General features: G+C 41.3%; 1 protein-coding gene and 1 pseudogene across 1 annotated transcript in view; one reads left to right on the plus strand and one right to left on the minus strand.

The window, feature by feature from the left end:
- Tek (TEK receptor tyrosine kinase) overlaps positions 1-18,939 on the minus strand; it is a 182,391-nt gene that overhangs the window by 138,840 nt on the left and 24,612 nt on the right. The gene's annotated exons all lie outside the window — the stretch shown is intronic.
- Positions 6,248-14,239, plus strand: LOC101569255 (annotated as a pseudogene).

Genomic DNA, 18,939 nt, shown 5'->3' on the forward strand with positions numbered 1-18,939 from the left:
TCCCTAGGCCCAAAATAGATTTTTTTTTCTTTTTCTCGATCATTTCTTTTCTTTTTCTTTCTTTCTTTCTTTCTTTCTTTTTTTTTTTTTTTTTTTTTTTTGGCAGAACCAGGAATTAAACTCAGGTCCTTTCGCTTGCCAGAGAAGCACTTATTCCACTGAGCCATCTCCCTGACCCCTACAAATTGTTTCTAGGCCTAGATTTGCTTTCTTTTTCTTCTTGCTCTTCCCAACTATCTCCTCTGCTCTCAAGGAAGAAAGGGAAATCACGTACGCCAGGAGCCCAGGCATAACTACATTTGGCACCTAATTCAGTGCCCTAGTTACAAACAACCTTTATCAACCACTGAGCTCTGGCCTTTGTAGCAGCACTTACAACAGAAACAGCGGGATCATCCATGCTGGTTTTGAGTGTGAGAAAGAAGACCTACTAGGTTCCAGAAGTGAATCTTAAAAACCATCTTCTCAATTTTATTAAAATGAGAATCTAACGTTTGTATTTGCTTATCTGTCTCAAGAAATTCTAGAAAGTGACAAAGTACTAAGGCCAAGAATACCTGGAGGGAAGACCTGGATATTTAGGACACGATGATGGGAAGACTTTTTTCTATATATTTTCATGCACTGGCTTCTGAACAACTTGAGTATTACCCACACACAAATATTAAATATAAAACAGTAAATGTTAGGGCCAGCGAGATAGCGCAGCAGATTAAGTGCCTGGTTAGACAAGCAGAGGGACTGGGGTTAGATCCCTAGTCCCGCATGCCATGACAGCCCCGCCCCTGGGGCTCACTGAGCAGGCGACCTAGTCTGGGCGTGGTGCTGCACACCTGCAATCCCAGCACTGGGGAGGCTGAAAACAGGAGGATCACTATAAGTCCAAGCTGCCTAGTGAGACCCGGTACCAAATACAGAAATAAAATAAAACAGTAAATATTCCTCTTCCCTTAAAAGGGGGCTTTTGGAAGGGAGTCAAGAGCCAGAAAATGTGTCTCTTTCTATCTCTTCATTTATTACTCTCCTATTCCAAATCTTGGGTTGTATGCAAAGAATGCATTTTCTTTCTCTATTCTTTGGACTAGTAATGGGGAATGTGATGCCATTGTATAATGCTGAGAAATGGTTAAAATGAAAGAGGGGAACAGGGAATAAATGAAGCCTTTCAAAGAGATGAGACCAGAGGTATCATGACCAATAGATAAAACCCTGGCTCATGGCTTCTTGAAAGCATTCTAATGTGATGCCATGAAAAATCTCACCTCACCAGCTCTATTGGTGCTACTCAAGGGATCTTTACATTGAAGCCTATTTTCTAAAATAATCATCAGAAGACACATTCCATCTGGGCTCATGCCAGCCCCAGTCCAGAGCTTAACACCTTTCCTACGTTATGTTAAGGCCCCTACCTCCCCCACATCATGCTAGGGACTGGAACTGACTTCTTCCATCACTCCCACAGCCTGGGGGCTCTGATCAAATTCATTAATTAGTTCAACTTCTATTTTTATCATTAAGGTAAAGAGCATCTTATAAGGAAGATTATACTGAATTTTACATGCCTTATGTATTTTGGGGATAATACTAGTTTTTAGGGTTAGGAACATAAAGCATCTGCCTAGCAGGCACAAGGCCCTAAGTTCAATCCCCAGCACCCCTTACACAAAAAATACAATACTATTTTCTATAGCAAAGATCTCTTCAACACTTTACAGCCTTTGTATGAAAGTGTGTTCTTGTCTGGAAGGAAATACTTGTTGTGTAGCATGGCATTCACCAAGTTAACAAATCTATCCTCACAAACTAAGCACAGCAAAGCTCTCAAATACTTTGTTCACTGAATTTCTGTGATATACTGAATATTATCTAATCTTTCTCAGTAATATTTTATCACTAATCACATTGTAGTGATTTAACTTTTGCACTGTTTTTCTTGAATGTAATATTGTTTTGGGTAATGAGCCATTAACTACGATATGAAAATGTTTTTCTTTTTTTAAAAAAACATAGAAATTATTTTGTACCTAAGTCAATACCCACATAATAGAACTAAGCTGATTCAGGCTTGCACCCCTCCGTGCCGTCTCTATCCACACAGTCCAGAGCTGTTCAACTTCCATTTTTATTTTATTTTTTTACATATGAGTTCCATACGAGATTTCATTTGAGGAGGTGGTTTTGCTTAACTAGAAACATACAAAATCTTAACAGTTATCAATTTCAACTCATTTTTCTAACTTTTGAGGAAGGAATGAAATTTAAGCAGCATATCGAAGAAAGCACACTCCATGCCAGCATGACACGCCTGCTCCTGCTGTCCTGCCTCCTGCCCCTTTCAAGTTCAGGGCAGCTGTACACGGTCACGTTCTCACTAACCCCATTCTGGGCTCCTGAAGCACTGGCAAGCTTCAAGGAAACAGCGAGTTAAATTACTGCATCGAGTCTCTTCCCTTGTACTTCTTACTACTTTAGAATTATACTGGGTGGAATTTCACTAATGTGTTTACAATAACACATCTGGTCCCCACCCCCCGATTTGTTATTACCTTTGTTTAAATTTTTTTACAGCGTTCATGATATCTCACTTTTGTAACAGATGTAGCTACCTATGGTTCTGGATACTTGAAGTGAAAATCAGTACTATCTTCACCAAAAGCACCTCAGAAGCCAAAGTATTGGCAATAAAATGAAAAAGGGTCAGCAAAAGCCATCCCTAGAATAAATCTGCTCAACGTAGCTGGTAGAATTGCCTGAATTTTACTTGTCTTTGAAAACTGTTTAGAAAAGGGAAAGATCTTTTTAAAAATGCACTCACTGTTTCATCATATGTCCATTTATTTACTTGTTACACAAATGTATTGAGTACCCGCGTGCTGGCTCCTGCACTAGCCCTGGAGGGACAGCAAGGAATCAAGCAGATGTGACCTCAGCGCTCCATAGCCTACATGCCAGGGTGGAAGGCAGTGACAAAAAGTTCATTACACTAATAAACATAGCATGGGCACCATGAAAACTACAAGATTCTGTGAGATCGCATAGCAGTAAACGATCAGACAGCTTGGGTTGGGGGAAGGTTTGTGGACACTTAGTCCAGCCAACCACTGGAGTTAACCAAAGCAAATTTAGAGTGATAGAACATTAAAACAAACTTTCCTACCCAAATCAAATGGTAATCACTGAGTAGGGTTTCAAAGAATGAATTAATATTCAATGGGGTTCACTTCTGCCATAATCTTAAACCTATCCTTAAGTTATCTTGGCATTAATTTCTGTGTGTTGGGTTCTCAGACCTACTGGTGTCATTTCTCTGTCCACCCTATGTTAAAGTATTTTTAGCATCTTTTCTGCCTTCCCCAAGAATCCCCAGGCATGTCTCTGACATGTTCATCTCTTTCTATTGTATTTCTCCACAATCCTTCTATGCATGTGTAGTATGTCTTCTAGCCCTACCTTTCCTCTCCAGGCTCCTCCCAAGAAGATGTTGGGCAGTTAAGGAGATGATAGTAAAATGCCTAGGACTATAAATAAAGGAAATTACTAACTTTTTTACTTTAGAGGCGGGAGTTTAGAGTTGGGTGTCCTGGACATGACCAGGCTGTGTCTCTACCCACAACCTATTCTCACTCAGGACCTGGGCCAAGCCAGTTCCCCCAAGGACATGACAGCTTCCCATCCCACTTCCCAGCAACTGGGGTCCTTGTCTGTCTGCTGAAGGGAATGGCATGTGCTCCTGTCTTCAATTGCCAGAAATTTTCCACTCAGGCTGAATAATACAGGTCCTACTTAGAATCAGGATCAGGAAACTTTTGTATATCTGGGGAATAGGCCCAGAATCCATCCAGTAAGACCTTATTAAATGTGTAGCACACATGCACATTTACAAGCAAGCTTCCTTCATGGAGCAGCTGAGGCTGGAGGAAGTGTGGCGCTATCCTAGCAAGGACTGTTTGAACTGTAGGGGACTTTAGAGATTGCCTGGACAAGTCTCACTGTTTAAAGGGAAAAGGAAAAGTGGATGATGCCTATAGAAAAGAGATTGGCGCTTTGCCATGCACAGGATAGTAGTAGCATCAGCCCATGAATTCTGATTTCTCTCCCAGGCCCTTTTTTTCACTCCATAGCCAAATCCTTAGAGTGAGGGAAGCTGAAATATGTACATATCTGGCAGGATGGACCTGAAGAATCCAGGAGCTTGGAGAAACCAGGGCAAAAAGGGAATGACACTGAGGAGAGGCAGCCAAAACTTGAGAAGGCCTAGAACAAAAGGAACAGAAATACCCAGAGATGAGTTTTGCCTTCCTCACAGATCCCACTCTGCCTGACAATAACACTCTTTCCTGTTCACTCAGTCCTGGTAGAGGGTCCTCTCTAAGTGGACCATATTCATCCAGCTTCAAAGGGCATAACTGGTGTGGGGAGACTGTCTTTGCATGCACACACATTCTTTCGGGGCTTTTCTCCTCTATCAGGCACTTGCCACCTTTCCTTTAACCTCATACTCCCTAAAGAGGTGCATCCCCACATCCACAGCCAAGCAGCTCTGTCCTGCATGACTGCTTTGAACAAACGCTGCTAACAGTATTCTGTTCTCCAGCTTCTCACAGAGAAGGCCATTTGATAGACTTGTTCGCAAAAAAAGAGAATCAATCAAGAACTGCTCAAAATGACACCCACTAAGCACTATTAGAAGAGTAAACTAAAGAAATAAGGCTGACATGAAAGAAATTAAGAACCATAGTTGTTGCTAAAATGAGACTGTCAAAAGAAGTCTTGCCTCCCAGCAGGCCTAAGATTTGACTATGTAGGGAAGGAAGCTAGCATTCTTATGATATAGTACATAATACACACTCTGCTCGGTGCGTCACACATTTTGTCTACTTGAACTCTCACATATTGCTGCCCACACAAGTAGAAAAATGGAACTTGAATTCGTGTCTCACTAATACTAAATCCCATTATGATCTGCTATGCTTCATTATAAATGTGACAAGAAAAGTCTATTTTGCTCATCACTGTTTCTGTAACAACTAGCACCATGCTCGGCACATAAAAGGTCTGTGCACATATTGATGAAAGAACAAATGGTTACACAAATGACTGGGCCTATCATTTCATCAATGGGTTCATTCAACAAGTAATTGCTTAAGCCCTCTGAGCTGGGCTCTGTGCTGCAATCTGTAGGTGAAGAGAACCAAATATGATTTTTGGCTTCAAGAACTCATATTTTGATCACTTAAAGTTATTCAAAGTTATACAGGAAAACACTGACAAATTTGACATCAGTAAAAGCCAAAAAAACTCTACACCAAAAAAAAAAAAAAAAAAGTATTACATAAACAAAGTTAAACTACCTATTGGGAAAAATAGCTGTGTATAAAACATTAATATGTTTTATAAATAAATAACTATAAATCAATAAGTCAGTGGAAACCACAGAAGATGAAATACAAATATGCAACTTCAGCAAGCTGAACAAAATAACCCCTCTCATTTTGGTTTCCTTCCATGAGATGTGGAGTCTGTTTTTCTGTCCTTGGGTCAACGCTTGCCATGGGCCTTCCCTGGACCAGGGAGCACTAGCGAAGGAACACAGCAGAGGCTGAGGTGGCGTTTGTCCACTGGCGTGAACTCCTTGCACTCCTCCACTCCCCACAGGAGCTCAAGATCTCCCTGAGGAGAAGCCTAGACCAACCCACTTGAGACACCACCGGAGGAGGCAAGCCAGTCCATCTGAGGCCAGCTGACCACCACTAGCTAAGTGAGGGAACCATGGGAGACTGCCAGTGCCAGCGAGGCAGCAGATGATCAAAAAGATCCAGCCTAGACCAAAGAACTTCCAAGCTGGCCTCCAGAGTCCCAGGGAATAGTAAATGTTTGCTGTTTTACTGTTTGGAATGGTTTATTCATCAGTAAAATCTATCTATCTATCTATCTATCTATCTATCTATCTATCTATCTATCTATCTTGATATATACATACATACATACATGCATTCATTCATATACAGATACATAGATACACAGATAGATATCTAGATAGATAGATAGATAGATAGATAGATAGATAGATAGATAGATAGATAGATAGATAATAGAGAGGGAAGTTTAACAAAATACAAAAGACATCCTATTATTTTCCTATTGAGTTGACAAAGAATAGAGATAGTCATAATATCTGGCGTTGACTGATAAATAGGAATTGACATTGTTCACGTGGAATATGATGGTTAAAATTTCTTTACAGAACATGTTTGCAGTGTCTTCAGCAAGAATGAAGTTACAGCTGATTGTGGTGGTGCACGTCTGTAATCCCAGCACTCGGAGGCTGAGGCAGGAGGCTTGCTTTGAGTTCAAAGCCAGTCTGGATTGTATAGTGAGTACAAGGTCAGTCTGAATTATAAAATGAGACCCTGTCTCAAAAAAAGAAAAAGAAGGGGTTGGGGGCTCGATCCCTGTGCCTGAGGTGCTGGGCCTGCCCCTGGGGCACACTGAGCTGGCAATTGAGACTAGGTGTGAGGTTGCACACCTGCAATCCCAGCACTTGGGAGGTTGTAAACAAATGGATCACTACAAGTCCAATCTAGTAGTGAGACCCTGAACACCCTGTAGATTCTTCCCTAAAATAGAAAAAGAAAAAGAAAGTTACATAAAAACAAACCCTAATTAGCCAGTTTTATTATATATCAGACACAACTCTGTACTACAAATAATGACTCATGTAATCCCCTTAGCTATCAGGCACTATGCCCACTCTACAGAACAGGAGATGAAAGCGAAGAGTACTAGGGTGCTATTTCACAGCTGACTAGTGGCACAGCCCGGACCTAAATTCAGGCAGGCTGGCGTCAGCCCATTCATTTAACAAGCTATGTTCATGTTACGACTCACTTCAAACTTTCATCTTTTAACAATCCAGTAAGGAAAAGTTTATCTTTTTAAGAAATAGTATTGGAAAAATTGGACATTCATATGCAAAAAACTTCCCACTTAATACAACAACCAACTAAAAAATTATCATAGAAAATGTAAAGTATTTTTTCATAAGAGAAAAATTTTCATGATTCTGGAGTTAGACCAAGAATGAGCTCTTTGTCATGAGGCCAGAAGTGTGATTCATACAGAAGCAAAATGATAAATTGAATTTTATCAAAATTTTAAAAACCATAGTCTATGAAAGATATAATTTTAAAATAAAGGCTTTCTTTTTTTGCCTTTCAAAATGTTTGGATTTTTTATTGGGGCTTAATATATACATATATATCTTCAAAGACCCAGTGAAGAAAAAAATTACTTTATTACTAGCCATCACAGCAATTCTCATAGTGTCCTGGACAGCAAGTTCTGTTTGTCATCTGAAAATGTAAAGCTTCTCACCATATGTCTGTCCTCTTGCTCCTACATGCAGGGATTAATGGATTTCACCAGACAGCCACAACTAATCTACCGAGTGACGAGGGATAAGAGTATCACACAAGTTTTTGAGAGCTGAAGTTCCAGAAATAAACATTTCTGTTCACATTTCACACCTGTATCCACCATCATATTATAAACTAGAAATCATTTCCATCAAGACAACAGTAACTGCTTAAGAAACATCAAGGTGCAGTACATAAAACAGAGTGGATGTGATTTAAACACCAAAATACTGCAAAGATTAAAAAATAATTTGCTATTGGAATGTCTCTTAGGTAGCTTCAGAGGATTAGGTATGTCTTTCTTATGCTTAAAGACAATTCCAAAAGTATCAATGAGAACTTTAGTATTAGAGCATTTATTATCTTCTTATCTTTTTCAAAACTAAACTATTTTCATGTAACTGTGAAGTTAAGTTAAATTTTTGAAATGGAATAATCTTAACCATAACGATTTAAAAATATATTTTAGTGATTATGTTTAATGTCTTTCGAGCACTATCTTGAAATAAAAGATTGTATATAAAAAAACATTAAATTTTGAAATGATGGAGTTTCTAGTAAATACATAAGAAATTATATACTCTGAGGTAGAAGCCATGATGGTGTATATGAATCCATGTGCATAATTTTTTTCCCATTTATTTATTTATTTTTGTAGTACCTGGGATTGAACTCAGGAAAATAGTTCTTTTTTATTTTGTATTTTAGTAAAGGTCTACAGGGTCTCACTACCTAGATCCGACTCGTACTGATTCACCTGTTTTCAGCCTCCCAAAGAGCTGGGATTTCGGGCACGTACCACTAAGCCCAGTCACAATCATCATGTCAGTGTGCCCCGGGTGCGAGGCAGGTACAGCACACAGGGGATCGAATGGGAGATCGAACCTGGCCAGCTGCTGAGTCAGCCTATGCAGGTGCTTTAATCCACTGAACTATTTGGCTGGCCCTTCTCTTCCTTGTATTTGTAAAAACATCCTCCTATAAGATTATCTAAGGACAGTCCTATGACATTTATTGGATTATTTTGCTGAATTTATGTACCCACAATATTTAAATGGCAATGGAATACCCATCTTTGACAAACTAAACAAAAAAGGGGAGCCTAAAATTTTGTTTTATTTTGTTTAAGTACAGGGTCTCACTACAAAGCTCAGACTCATAGCAACCCTCCTGTTTAGCCTTCCCAGAGCTGGGATTACCGGCATGCGCCACCACGCCTAGTCTCTGTGGTCAGCTCAGTGCACCTGGGGGCAGGGCTGGTGCACCATGTCGTACTGGGGATCAAACCCAGTCCCTGCAATTGCCTAAGCTTAGTCTGCTGAGCTATTTCTCTGGCAAGGCTTTCTTTATAGAAAGGCACACGCTGCTAAACAATTTGAAGGCAGCATGCTAATAGTCTTTGGCTTATGGCTCTTCTACCTTAGATGCCAAGGCCCTGGACAAAGAGACTCTCCTTTACATCTAGAACTCCCCAGCATGCGGCACACATGTGACACTGTACAGTGCTCAAGGTGTTTGAACTGAATCAAAAAAATTTCAACCATGACTGAAAGTCACGTCAGGCTCAGGTGACTCTTTTATACCAATTGCTTGGCACAATCAACTACCCCCGGGATAGTGAGTTGAGTGCTTTGGTTTTGAAGTTCCATCTCATTTTCCTCATCTGTAAAGAAGAAAATAGCTTCTAAATCATTATTTATGTATATAGGGCCATTTGTTCTTAGCAAAGCACAAAGCCAGTTTCAGTAAGTAACTCTGCATGAAATGCAGTCTACATCAGGCGTTCAGGAAGGCTCTGCTGCAGTTCAAATCACGGGGAAGCTGAGAGGCCCATAGCCAGGAGGGCACCTGTGGCCTTGGGCCCTTTGGTGTGCCTCCCCTCCTTGCATCAAGCCCACACATGCAGGAAACAGGATGAGCAAGCACTACAGAAGATTCCCTGTGTTTCCTTCAAAAGTCCTTTGATATTTGCCCCTTTCTTACAGGGCTGACCTTAACAGGAGACGGGCTGTCCTCAGGTGCCAGTGATTCTGGACAAGCAGCGTCTCATCCACTGTGGAGATGTTGTGGAGGTGCACAGACAGCAGTGGGGAGAATGGGGAAGGTAAGAGACAGAGGAGGGGGGCTAAGGTGCATTCTGTCCAAGTAGTGACTCTCTGTGGTGAATGGGATCATTACATGCTGAAATATGTGCTAGTAAACAATTAAATGAAAGGGCCAGCCAGATAGCTCAGTGGACTAAAGCGTGTGCAGGCAGGAGCAGCGACTGCAGTTCGATCCCCAGCTCTCCATGCTGCCCCCCGCCCCCGGCACGCTGAGACAGCAACTGAGAGTGGGCATGGTGGCGCACGCCTGTAATCCCAGTGCTTGGGAGGCTGAAAACGGATCATTACGAGTCGGATCTGTGTAGTGAGACCCTGTAGATCCTGTACTAAATACATTTAAAAAATTTAAATGAAAAATAAAAGATGAACTTGGACCACTGGCCTTTCAACCAGCCCGAGGGCTTATGGTCTAACCCAAAAGGCTATGTGTCTCTCTAAGCTGAGAACCCTCCCTTATATTTTCTTCTGTCTTTAAAAGTGACTCTATGAACAGTTAGTACGCTAGTCCTGCCAACAATTCTGTGGGATGCTCGTTGGCTTTAAAATCAAATTGATACTCATTTCCACCCTCATGCTTTAGCTTTAAAATTGTAGTCAAATATCTTCCTAATAAGAATGTTGAGAGAATTAACTAAAGAGGTCTTTTGCATGAAAGTGCCTTGCAACACAAAACTATTTCCTAGGGAAAAGCTAAGTCATTCTTTTCTTGGCATTTTAGGATGACAGAAAAAAGCCTGCTGTCTTTCCAGCCCTGAGTTTTGCCCTGAATATATCTTTTCATTAGTTCAGTGTAAAAGTTGACAATGAAATGGATCTGGCAAGTCCTTTTTTCAGTGGAGCCTTCCTTTCTTCCTCCCCCAACACCACACTTCGCTTCTCCATCCTCTGTGGCAGGACAGCAGCTTTGAATTCTGAGTCATCCACCCCCAGGCACACCCCTGGCTCAGGACCACTCCTTAGTGGAAGAGCTGCTCCAAGGCCCTCGAGCTCCCAGCTGTTCAGAAATTCCTTCATTACAGGCCTTAAGTCACTCATTTCTGGGACTGGATGTCATCCTTTTGGGAAGCAGTTTTTTGGAACTGCTTTTCCTCCCTTCAAATAAATAAATAAATAAATAAATACACTTGCAAATCACTTGCTAGGAATTCCAACTAAATGCTATAACTTTTCTCCTATCGAACTCAGGCTTAAATGTTTCCAGAGCAGTCATCAATACAGAGATGTTTAATTTTTTTTTGAGTTTTTAAAAAATTATTTATTTGTGTGTGTGTGTGTGTGTGTGTGTGGCCAGCTCAGCCCACCAGGGGGCGGGGCCGGCTGGCATGTGGTGCTGGGGGATTGAACCGTGGTCCCTGTGCTTTGCTAAACTTGTTCTAAGTAGGTGCTTTAGACCACTGAGCCATCTCACCAGCCCCAAGAGATGTTTATTAACAGAAAGCTCTTGAGAAATCCTGGGTGTGACCACATTTAGGGTAATCCTTTTGGGCCCCTTTATGAATCAGGCCCAGAATCTTTGCACACTTGCATGTGTGTGTGTGTGTGTGTGTGTGTGTGCGCACATGCATGGGTGTGTGGTAATGGGGATTGAACCCAGGCCCTTTGCACTGAATTGTATCCCCAGTCCTTTTCTTTTTTATTTAGAGAGGATCTTGTTAAGTTACCAAAGTGGTCCAGTTTGGCTCAGCCTCCCAGAGTGTGAGGACCATGGGTGTGCACTACTGCACCAGCTCATGCCTGGAATCTTAAGATCAGTTATCCTCACTGTCTCTATTACCTCCCTCCAGCAATTCCCTCTCCTCACACTCAGCTGGCCAGCTCTAGTTTGGCCTTCCCAACTCAACTCGTGTACCCACCTACCCTGGAAAGCATGCAGAATGCCACAGAGGACTATTTCTTTCTAATGCAGACTTAGTACCCAGTAGGTACAGCAGTGTGACAATCTGACATTCAGCCTCGGCCATGTATTTCATCACACAAAGAGCAGACAGTTATGAGCTCTGCATAAGCTTCTCCGGCAGCAAGGAGAAAGCCAGCTGTGCTGTCACTCCCATGAAAGGCATCCAAAATCCTGAAAGCCAGAGAGGCAATTTCATCAAATATTCCATCAGATCTTCTCAGCTTGGGCTAACTTCATTTTTAAGTCACATTTTGTTTGCTTGTTTTTGAGACAGTCTCACTATGCCATTCTCAAGCTGGCCATGAATTTCTAGGCTCAAGCTATCCTCTTGCCCAAACAGCCACAACTTTAGGTACACGCCACCAGACCAGTTCATACAGTTCATACAAGTTCATACAACTTGTATGAGTTCATACAAGTTCAGTATAGTTCATACAAGTAGTTCATACAACTTGTTGTATGAGCAAGTTCATACAACAATTCATACAATTTCATACAAGTGTAAACCTCATCATGTAGGTCTGCCTTGCCAGAGCCACGCTAGTCCTCAGTTCTTTTCTTTATTCTGACAGTGCGTCCCTCTCTCGCTACTCTCCACCCAGCTTGGGATCCCCATGGAGCTACCTGTGCCCACTGATTGGTAGCTGATTGGTAGCACTATCAAGAGAGGAGAGGAAGCTGGGGTAGTGTTTGCCCTCTAGCTCCCTACTGAGCCACCTACAGAAGACCCAGTCGTTGTGGACAATCGCTTCTTGTCACAGTCCTCTCTAGACTCAGTAACTGTTCCTTGCCTTTCATAACTCCACATCTGCATCCATAATGAGCAACACTTAGAAGCAGAGATAATCCTATTTTCTGTGTCTCAGCAGGGAACCCAAGACACTCATCTGCCTTCAAGCAGTTCCTGGATACCTCGCTAGAGTTTCTGCTTCTTTACAGAGCACAGTTTGGAAAAAAATCACTATTATGAAGTATTTGCTAGTTATGTTTCCCACTGTTTTCTTTTTTTTTTTTTTTTTTTTTTTTTTTTTTTTGTGGAACTGGGGATTGAACTCAGGCCCTTGCTCTTGCCAGGGAAGCACTTATTCCACTGAGCCATCTCCCCAGCCCCCATGATCCCACTGGTTTTCAATTAACCATAAGTAATCACTGAAATTATTTTAATAACATAATAACTGTAAATTATTATGTACATAGTGTAGTCAAGATATTTGTAATGCCTTACTCATACCCATAGAACTGGACACTGCATGTCCATACCACGGGTGAAGAAATAGGCTTAGACAAAATAAAAGGGATAACCAAGTGGGAACTCAATTGTAAAACATCTGGAATAGTTTAGAAACCAAAAACCTGCCCCTTGTCTGACAGACGCTTTGGCTCAGTAGCTTTTCCCTACACACTGCCCCACTATCATTTGCCTCAGTTCTTTGATCACCCAGTAGAAACACATGAACATCCTATGGACCATGTGCAGGACTATGATTCTAAAACAGCACATTTCTCTTGAATCTCATTTCCCATCCCCTCCTTACAAAACTCAGTGAGTAGCTATGGCCTTCTCCCAGAGCAGTGCCACGGAAGACCTTACTTCTGCTGCATGGTGATCTTTAGCATCTGTTCCAAATCGAAGTCTTATTCTAGCCTCCTCCACCTATGAACACACATTACGAAAATGGATGCTGCAGATGCAGGACCCAGGAGTCAGATCCCCAGCCAGCCATGCCGGCCCTGCCCCCGGAGCACGCGGAGACAGCGATGGAGAGTGGGCGTGGTGGTGTGTGCCTGTAATCCCAGGATTTAGGAGGCTGAAGGAAAGAGAATCATTACAAGTCTGACCTGTGGGGCTGGGCAGGTGACTGGAGAGAGCCTGGGCGCACTCCCGGCCCAGCTGCGGCCTGGGGCGCCTCCACCTGCGTGGAAGGGGCGGGGCCGCGTGGAAGGGGCGGGGCCGCGTGGAAGGGGCGGGGCCGCGTGGAAGGGGCGGGGCCGCGTGGAAGGGGCGGGGCCGCGGCGCGCATGCGCAGTACACAAGCGGGAAGGAACCTCTGGAGAAGTACAGATTTCTGAAAGAGAACTGCCGTCCTGACTGAAGACAGCTTGGTGAATTCCGAAGCACAACTGTCAACATAGGTTCAATTAGTACAACAGATGGTTCTGCTCTAGTGAAACTGGGAAATGCTACAGTAATTTGTGGCGTTAAAGCGGAATTTGCAGTACCACCAACAGATGCCCCGATGAAGGGTGTGCTGTTCCTTATGTGAATCTGCCACCGCTTGTTCATGGAGATTTCGCTCTGGGCCCAGGTGGCGAGTCAGTTCATCGCAGATGAACTCATTGAAAATTCGCAGATAATTCAGAAAGAGGATTTATGTATTTCTTCTGGAAAGCTTGTGTGGGTTTTATACTGTGATCTCATTTGCCTGGGCCGTGATGGGAACATTTTGGATGCCTGCACATTTGCTTTGTTAGCGGCTTTAAAAATGTACAGCTGCCTGAAGTGAGGATAAATGAAGAAACTGCTTTAGCAGAAGTTAATTTAAAGAAGAAACGTTTCTTGAATATTAGAACACACCCAGTTGCAACTTCTTTTGCTGTATTTGATGACTCTTTGCAGATAGTCGACCCTACGGGAGAGGAGGGACATCTGGCAACAGGAACCTTAACAGTAGTGATGGACAAAGAAGGCAGGCTCAGCTTTCTTCACAAACCAGGTGGACTGACTGGAGCTAAACTTCAGGACTGCATGAGCCGAGCAGTTACAAGACACAAGGAAGTAGACCTTAATGGATGATGTAATAAAGAGCATGAAACCCAAATAAACCAGCACCACATTTTCAAAACAGATTTATAAAAATTGTATTTCTTTTTTTTCTTTCTTTCTTTTTTTTTTTTTTTTTTTTTTTTTTTTTTTTTTTTTTTTTTTTTTTTGTGGAACCGGGATTGAACTCAGGCCCTTGCGCTGGCCAGGGAAGTGCTTATTCCACTGAGCCATCTCCCCAGCACCCTAAAAATTGTTTTTGTTAGACTGCACAAAGTGTTTATACTAAATAAATATCAAACTACATTCTTCTGTAAAAGATGATTCTAATACTTCTTAGGTCTCTTCCACATATATACAGTAAAACCATTTGTAAAAAGCAGTGACTTAGGCAAAACAACCCTGGTTCATGAAACTATTTTCCTGTTTTTATTTAAACATAGGGTTGTACTTTTGTATAAAGTTTGTACATTTAGCAGTGTAAAATACTGAAACATTAAAAAACAAGATGAAGTTAAAAAAAAAAAGTCCGATCTGTGTTGTGAGACTCTGTAGACCCTGTACTAAATACATTTTAAAAAAGAAAGAAAGAAAGGAAATGGATGCTGGATCCCCAGATAGGCACCTTAAATACACCATGTCCAAAGTAAAGTCAACATATGGTCTTCTCTTAAACTTTCCTCTCTTCCTTTCCCATTTCTTCAAGCCACACCTTTCTGATCACAGCTGGCTGAAAACTGAGTTACTGTCAACAACCCTCTCGCCCTAAGTGTGTAAGTCCAGTCCCCTTGGCCATGCGTTCCTGCGCTGCACTGTCTCCCACACGCAGCTCCTTTTCACACCCACATTTTCTCTTGCTTGAAAAACTACAAAAACATAATCCCTTTGATCACTTTAGCTCCAAATTCCTTGCAATCTTTCCATTACTGGACATCATTCATATTGCTTCTTCTATTAAAGACAGCCTTCTCTGCATGAATTTTTCTGTTGACTTACTCTCCTTTAAGATGCAGCTAAAATCTTAACAGTAATAGAGATTTATATACCATTATTTTGCGTAACTCAAAATGTGACATTCAAATGTACAGTGTTATTACAGAAAATATAAAGGATTTTAAGAGATATCAAATGTGAGATCATATTTACTTAACATCATGTAATGGAAGTAGATAGAATTAATACTCAAGCCTGAAACGCAGGTTTTCAGTGTCACCTGACCTCACCCCATAGCCTCCCCCAGCTGCCCACTTAGGACAGGGAGAAAAGAATGAAGCCTGCATCTCTGGACTTGAGATTTCCAGTCAATCTATCATCACATCTGATAAGCACAAAGACCAGTAGAATTAAATAAAAAATATACATTAATCATTGAACTATTTTAATATTAATATGTTTCCTTCCAAGTGAAACTAGGGGCTGTAGAATGTAAATTAGATTTCAAATTCCACAGTAAGCTGGTAAACTTGGGAAGGGAAGGATAGGAGAAAGTGCAGACTTTCTCACTAATACATAGGTGTTCCAGTCTACTATTTATTATTAAAAATAGGGAAGTATAGATTAAAGAGGGTTTTTTAAGTTAAAGATAGCCAGTTATAAAATAACAGGATATATCCATAATAAATGCCTAGGGAAGATAAATGCAAACAAAGTATCAGCCAAGTAAGCATGAGTGGGGAGGTGGGTGAGGGACTGAAAGGAAACAGCAGGGAAGTCTAAAAACATAAAATCAAAGCCTAAAATTGGAAGTCAGAAGTTAAGATTGAAAATTCTTTGTGATGTATGACCTTTTTGGTTGCATGCTGCATTCTACTTGCTAATATCTTGCTGAGGATTGTTGCATCTGTGGTCACTAAAGAGACTGGCCTGCAGTTTTGTCTTCTAGACTGGTCTTTGCCTGGTTTTGGAATCAGGGTGACACTGGCTTTCATCAATAAATTTGCTCACATGAGGAAAACAGAGCACGCTCCAGTAAATAGCCTTGTGAGGAATCTCAGGACACTGGAGAAACAACAGCAATCCAGACCCCAATCAAAATTAGGGGTAGAAATTATAAAGGTTGGAACAAAAATCAACAAAATTGAGACTAAAAAATTCAAAAACATTAACAAATCAGAAGGGGCCAGGGAGATGGCTCAGTGGAATAAGCGCTTCCCTGGCAAGCACAAGGGCCTGAGTTCAATCCCCGGTTCCGAAAAAAAAAAAAAAAAAAAATCAGAGCTTTTTTTTTTTTATGTAATTGGTACAAGGTCTTACTACACAGCTCAGAATTGTAGCGATCCTCCTGCTTTCAGCCTCCCCAGCACAAGGCATGTACCACCAAGCTGGTCTTGGCGGCTAGCTCAGCACACCCCAGGGTGGGGCCAGAACACCATGTGGTGCTGGGGATTGAACCCCAGTCCTTGTGCTTTCCTAAGCAGGCACTTAGTCCACTGAGCTATCTCACCAGCCCTTTAGAGCTGGTTTTAAAAAAAAATAAAAATAAGTGCATAAGTCCTTAGTTAGAACTACTGAGAGAAAGAGGAAAAAACAACTGTCATCAATGGAATTTGAACTTCAAAAGGTGAAATCACAACAGACACTGTCACAGTCCAGAAGGTAGTCAGTAACTACTTTGAAAAATTGTATTCCAACAATTTGACCAATTTTGAAGAAGTGGAAAAATTCCTAGACTCACACAAGTTACCAAAGCTAACCCAAGAAGACCTGGAAGAGGAGAGAAGAGAAAGGAATTTTTAAAAAAGAACTAAGCTATATTTTGTACATGTAACCAACTCCCCAAGATGATTATAAAATGCATGTACTTCACACATGTACTAATAAATAAGGGTGTTATTTTATATCTTAAAGATAAATGCTTAAACTGTCTATAGAATGATAGTATCAGAATATGGAAAAATTAAATCTTCCAAGATGGCACTAATGAAAGTCTCACATAGAACAAAAATAACAAGATCTTAAAAATAAAGGGCTAGATGAATTTATCAGGAAATAAAAAGAAAGCTGGGCAGGGTGGGAGTGTGAGACAGTACTCTGGAAGGCTGAGGCAGGAGGACAGCAAGTTCTAGCCCCTGCCTGCACAACTTAGTGAGATTCTGCCATGAAATTTAGAAAAAAACAAAATGGGAGTGTAGCACTGATGAGGGACCAGGGCTTACTTCCTAGTGAGAGAAAGAGAGGTGGGGTGGGGGACAGCAAGAAAAGCCAAGAAAATATGAAGAAGGAAAGGAAAGCCAAGATAACAATATCAGTTTCAGACAAAGTAAAATTTCAAATATAAGGTGTGAAATGGAACAAAGTCTTTCATACTATGTTACCTCCGTAATGGAAGCATAGTAGTTATTCATCTTATATGTACTTCAATCATAATTAAATGTGTAAAGAAAAAGCTGGTGAAAGCAAGAAAAAAAGTATAATAGTTGGGGAAGATAGGATCATAGCTCTTTCAAATTTTGACAGATGGACCAGACCAAAAAATGAAATATAAATAATAATTATATAGATATGCTATCTGCATATTTTTATAATTTTAATGTATTCATAACTATATTTTAAAACAAGGAACTAGGATCCTTTTTTCCTCTAAAACACCCATGTAGTGCTTATCAAAATTTATCATGCCGTATAAGAACATGAAATGCATAGAGTCTATATAAAATGATCTACAGAGTTTTACCAAAAGATGAAAAAGTTTAAGGGAGAGATGTTTTACATTCTTGAGTGGACAAATAGGTGGAATCTTGGAAAGATGACAGCTCTGACTAAATTAATGCATAAATTCAATATAATTCCAATCAAAATTCCAATGGGTGGCACAGAAGTAGGAAAAGACAAAGGCCAAGCAATGCAATAGGCAGCTGACTATCTTCAGCAGACAAAGCTAATAGTAAGTGTGAGGTGGTTTGCACTGCCCAGGAATAAACCACAATTTTGTTGCAATCCCTAATTTCCTTGTTTTAAATCATGAGCCCATTGTCTGTGCTTCTGCATTTGGGACTGTGTCTGCTTATCCCTCTGTACCTGTGTGTGTGTGTGTGTGTGTGTGTGTGTGTGTGTGTGTGTGTAGAAATTATTGTTGTTCTTATTTCTAATCGAGGTTAAAGGCTGTGTTGCGGTCAGGGCTGCTATCGAGCTGAATGCAGTGTTGTAAAGCAGCATGAGGAAGGGAGTGTATAAATTAAGCCACATCAAAACTGAAGCCAGAGCTCAGGGTCAGAGGAGACCATGAGAATGCAAGTACCCTGGGAATTCACAAGGGAAACTTTGCAGAGGGCATTGGAATTCCACAGAGGGATATAAAATTCAATCTTATCTAGAAAATGTTAACAGCAGCTATCTCTGAAGGGTGGTGTTGTATACACAGAATAAAAAGATAAACATTCTAAAAGTTGAATTCTTCAGCAAAAAGCTAGTGACCTGTGCTCTGCACACTAAGCCTTGGATTTACATTAACACCTTCACCATGGTGAAGAGCCTAAGCTGGCTCTGCTGGCAGACGCCTGTGCCGAGTTGCACCCATCTCAGAGCAGGCCTTGTCAGGCTGCAGGACCTGCAGGCTTAGCCCAGCTGAGCCTGAGAGTCAGGCGCCTGGGAGTCAGGCCATCCTGAGCATGAATCCCAAGTCTGCTTGTAGTTTCCTCAGTGCCTGAGGTCAGTCCTCTATAAAATCGAGGCAATGATGTTTGCCTCTGAGTGTTTGCGTGAAGGTGGAGAGATGGATGCCTACCAATGAACCCATTTTTTGTACATTTCATGTATATGGCA

The sequence above is a fragment of the Octodon degus genome, unplaced genomic scaffold, assembly GCF_000260255.1.
Source record: "Octodon degus isolate 3935 unplaced genomic scaffold, OctDeg1.0 scaffold00099, whole genome shotgun sequence".
Classification (NCBI taxonomy): Eukaryota; Metazoa; Chordata; class Mammalia; order Rodentia; family Octodontidae; genus Octodon; species Octodon degus.